We start from the raw sequence: 5,539 nt of genomic DNA, 5'->3' as shown, positions 1-5,539 counted from the left end.
TTGAGGAGAAACCATCATGGTCAGTCATGTTTGTATTAATTCCAGTTTTATAGCATTACATAGAACATAGAACAGTACAGCACAGAACAGGCCCTTCGGCCCTCGATGTTGTGCCGAGCAATGATCACCCTACTCAAACCCACATATCCACCTGATACCCGTAAACCCACCACCCCCCCCCCCCCCCCCCAAACCTTACTTTTAGGACACTGCGGGCAATTTAGCATGGCCAATCCACCTAACCCGCACATCTTTGGACTGTGGGAGGAAACCGGAGCACCCGGAGGAAACCCACGCACACACGGGGAGGACGTGCAGACTCCGCACAGACAGTGACCCAGCCGGGAATCGAACCTGGGACCCTGGAGCTGTGAAGCATTTATGTTAACCACCATGCTACCGTGCTGCCCATTAGTTTCCTATTCACAGTTATTATACTACAATGAACTAGTCTTGAACTCGATGTTCTTTAGTCGCTGACTCAATAATTGTCTCTGTACAAGAACATAATAAGCATAACTTTGCTCTTCTACTCTGTGCCCCTGTTAATAAAGCCCAGAATACTGTCTGCTTTTTTAACTGCTTGTCATGGGAGTGTCAATTTGAGAAGTGTTTTGTCTTATCACATGGCTTCAGTGATGTCATTGTGCGGGTGGAGCTGGGCTGTGGCTCTGAGTTTTACTTTTGTTTTTGGTTTGTGCTTGTTTTGGTGGCTCTGAGTATTTTGCTTTTGTTTTCATATTTGGCTGCTGTATTCAGACAGACAGGTGGCTTGGAGAGTCTCTCTACCTTCAGTTTAAAAGCTGTTTCCAGACTGCTTGATAACTTGAAAAGAAATAATTGCTTTCTGGTAGGAATTCAACCCTGCTGCTTTGAAAAGGAAACAAGAGCATCCATACCAGGTCTTGAGTGCCGAATTGTTGTTAAATTGGAACAGCTTAAGGGGGAAATTACTAAGGGTTATACATAGAGTACTGTAGCTGTGTGGGGTATTTATGTTGGCAGTCGATACAAATGCTTACTGTGTGTGTTTATAAAAATGTTAACTAAATTCATAGAATAAACTTTGTTTTTGATTAAAAGTGCTTAAAGCCTCTGTTGAATAACACCTGAAAGGCAGGCCCTTCTGCTCACCATAACCAAAATCAATAAACAGTTGTAGGTCAGGTGAACTCCATGATATACTTTGGAGTTTTCCAAACCCTGGCCCATAACACTGCTCTCTCCTTCAATGATCTACGCACATACACATCCAGGTCCTTTAGATAGAAATTACCAACGAATAACCAATGTCACATCATCTTTTCAACAGAACATTGACCGTAAACATTTACATCAATATACTCCAACCCATCATTACAAACACTAAAATCAAACAAGAACAAATGTTAAACATACTTCCTACAATTAGGTCAAAATGTAAAAGGTTCCCTCTCGGACAGATCAATGAAAGCAATGCATAAATGTTTAAATATAAGGTGTCATCCTAAATTCAAACTGTTCAACTCAACACTTCTAACTATTCCTTCAAAGCAGACAACTCCTGAATCCAGACCCAGAGCTGCCATTGAAGTCATAAACTTATTTTAAGTGTAGTTCCATGCGAGTAACTGCCTTCCAGTTCGCCAATTACCTTAATTGTTAATTGTCTAACAAAAATTCAAACTGAACTATTTAAAAGTGGCTAATTTAAAAATACATAAACAGCACTTCACTCTATACAAAGTTCCGAGACACACGAGTCTTAAATATTCCACTGTGATGACCAGTGGCTACTGGGGCTTGGCAACGGGCACCAATGCCGGAAACAACCCACAACCACAATTGGTAGCTTCATAATAATAATAATCTTTATTGTTACAAGCACGCTTACACTGCAATGAAGTTACTGTGAAAAGCCCCTAGTCACCACATTCCGGCACCTGTTCGGGTCACAGAGGGAGAATTCAGAATGTCCAAATTACCTAACAGAACATCTTTTGGCACTAGTGGGAGAAAACTGGAGCACCTGGAGGAAACCCACGCAGACACGGAGAGAATGTGCAGACTCCACACAGACGGTGACCCAAGCCAGGAATTGATCTTGGGACCCTGGCGCTGAGAAGCCACAGGGCTAACCACTGTGCAGTGTGGCCTCTCAAGGATTGGTCTCTTCAGCAATCAGATGCTATATGGAGACACCCCATCCACAATGGCTGGCTTGCTGCTGCATGTCCATGATCTTTTGTAGATGGAAGGATGCCACCAATGATGAAATAGTCCAGGGTGAACAATATTTGGAAAAGGCAAACAGAATGGAAAAGGTGGGATGAGCAATCCTGATCGTGAAGGACGGAAGTGAGAAAGGATCTTGGCTCAGAAGATGGGGAGGTAAATCATTATGGGCCAACATTCTGGAAAAAAAAACAAAGCTAAACAATGCTGGTGGGAATTCCGGCATTGTGGCATTTTCGCTGGACTAGTAACCCGGAGACCTGGTTCGAATTGCACCATGGCAGATAGTGGAATTTGAATTCAGTAAAAATCTGGAGTTGAAAGTCAAATGTTTTGTGTTTGTCTTGAATGTGGGTAGAGGATAGGGCAGTTAAGGGGGTCAGCTGTTAAAGGACATTTGATCAACTGTATTCACTGCATATTTCAGATTTGTTCTAGTTATAAATAAAACAATAATTGCGTTTAAACTTACAAACCTGGTAACTGTAATTAATGGACAGCCAAGGGCCAAAGATTTTGGGGTTATTTTTGTAAAAACTATTGGTTACTTCACTTGTGTTGTGACTCTGGGGCATGTGGGGCTGGAATTGACCGCACACTAGCCCAGGGTGCCTCAGCACAGTGCTCAGTTAAAGAAAAATACAAGAACAAGTAACAGATGACCCTGTGAACTGAGTGGTGGCCGGGGGGGGGGGGGGGGGGGGGGGGGGGAGAAATATTTTGGATTTTAATAAAGCATCAATTTGGAGCAGAAAGATCACAGTGTAAAGTTGTTGAACTCAGTGTTGAGTCCCGAGGGCAGAAACACGCCTAACTGGGAGGACGGAGGTGTGGGCATGAGAGCAAGCTGCTGGTTTGAAATGGCAAGCATAATGAAGGACAGTCAGCCTGGATTTGGTGGAAGGGAAGCTGTGTTGGGTGACAGTAATTGGAATTTTTGAGGAGGTAACAAGGTTTGATGAGGCCAGCGTGTTTGCTGTAGCACAAATGAATTTTAGCAAGACCTATTGAAAAAGCCCCACTTGGTCTGAAAAATAAAAGCCCACTGGGGTTCAAGGGAAAATGGCAAGTGGGCTCCAGAAATGGATCCGTGGACGTGATAATGGTCGAGGGGAGCTTTTGTGACCAGAATGCAGTTTCTGGCGGGGGTCAGTCCAGGGCCTCTTTTTTTTCTGTGGCATACAGGAATGGTTAACAGTGAGGGTGAAGGCTGTAAATTGAAGGAAGGCAATGTAGATTGTAATCCTTTTAAGGACGACATTAACCACCTTTGGGTACAAGCTACAGGGCAGCATTCCTTAACATGATGGCTCACACCTTAGTTGTTGCCTGACAAAGCTCAGTAGCCCCACTCTGGCCTGGCAGTCTCTGTTGGACTCGCTGCAGGTGACACAAGTCTCCCGTCCTCCTTAGAAAGCGCAGTGATGCCAGAGGTTGGAGAATGTTACACCAATGACAAATAGTTAAATCCATGCCCAGTGCTTTCACAAGCCCTTTTCCTCTAGGATTACAAAATTGTCTGTGACTCTATCGTTTATACATTCAGTTTATTGTTTGAATTCGGAGGAATAGCTGACAATATCGTGGCTGAGGGTTCAATTCACTGATAATCACATTGCCGGTAGCTCCTCCATAACTCAATGCAGTCAGTTAGTTGATCAAGTTGCTGCTTCTGTCTTGCTTTTGCTCCCCTTCCCGTCAAATGCAAGGGCTCACACCGATCGTTCTCGTCCTTTATACCATCAGTGGCCCGTCGCGTGTGACTGTTCCTTTCGAGCAAGATAGTTAGTTACTAGCAAGTCAAATACAAATTACCTACTTCCTTCTCTAGTTTCCAGTCTGGTTGACACGACAACTTTCAATCCTTTTGTGCATCTTTTTTTTAATCAGAAGAGATCCCCCCCAAGTCTCGATGATGCATTACAATCCAGACATAGCAATTCTGCTCATAATCAAGCGGGCGAACACACTGTGCTGACTGATTTCTCATCTGTATGTTACGTCCTCACTTCTGACTGCACGGTGGCAAGTGGTTAGTACCGCTGCCTCACAGCGCCAGGGATTCAGGTTCGATTCTAGCCCTGGGTGACTGTCTGTGTGGAGTTTGCACATTCTCCCTGTGTCTGCTCCGGTTTCCTCCCACAGTCCAAAGATGTGCAGGTTAGGTGGATTGGCCGTGCTAATTCCAGGGTACGAAAAGAGGTGGTGGGGGAAATAACAAATGCGCTTGTGATAATTTACCAAAATTCGCTGGTCTCTGGGGCAGTTCCGACAGATTGGAAAACAGCAAATGTGACGCCACTGTTTAAAAAAAGCAGGTAGACAAAAGGCGGGTAACTATAGGCCGGTTAGCTTCACTTCTGTCGTGGGAAAATGCTTGAATCTATCGTTGAGGAAGAAATAGCGAGTCATCTGCATAGAAATTGTCCCATTGGGCAGACGCAGCAGGGGTCATGAAAGACAGGTCATAATTTAGTGGAATTCTTTTGAGGATATTACGAGCGTGGAGACGAAACGGAGAACTGATGGATGTGGTTATCTAGATTTCCCGAAGGCATTCGACAAGATGATGCACAAAAGACTGCTGCATAAGATAAAGGTGCACGGTGTTACGGGTAATGTATTAGCATGGATAGAGGATTGGTTTGATTTGATTTATTGTCACATGTACCGAAGAACAGTGAAAAGGTTAACTAACAGTAAGCAAAGAGTGGGGATAAATGGGTGTTTTTCTGGTTGGCGATCAGTGGCCAGTGGTGTACCTCAGGGATCAGTATTGGGACCGCAATTGTTTACAATTTACATATATAATCTGGAGTTGGGGACCATGTGTAATGTGTCAAAGTTTGTAGATGACACTAAGATAAGTGGTAGAGCCAGTTTAAGTGAATGGGCAAGGGTCTGTCAGATGGAGTTCAATATTGATAAATGTGAGGTTATCCATTTCGGTCGGAATGACAGCTATTATTAAAAAGATGCTGCATGCTGCTGTGCAGAGGGACCTGGGTGTCCTTGAGCATGAATCACAAAAAGTTGGTTTTCAGGTGCAGCCTGTAATTAAGAAGGCAAATGGAATTTTGTCCTTCATTGCTGTAGGGATGGAGTTTAAAAGCAGGGAGGTTGTGTTGCAGCTGTATAGGGTGCTGGTAATACTGTGCCCAGTTTTGGTCTCCTTACTTGAGAAAGGATGTGCAGGCACTGGAGGAGGTGCAGAGGAGATTCACTAGGTTGATTCCGGAGTTGAGAGGATTAGTTTATGAGGGGAGACTGGGACTATACGCATTGGAATTGAAAAGAATGAGAGGGGAGAAACATATAGAATTAT

Source organism: Scyliorhinus canicula, chromosome 17, assembly GCF_902713615.1.
Source record: "Scyliorhinus canicula chromosome 17, sScyCan1.1, whole genome shotgun sequence".
In the NCBI taxonomy this organism is placed as follows: Eukaryota; Metazoa; Chordata; class Chondrichthyes; order Carcharhiniformes; family Scyliorhinidae; genus Scyliorhinus; species Scyliorhinus canicula.
The sequence above is the reverse complement of the archived record's forward strand: the minus strand, read 5'-3'. Positions refer to the sequence as shown.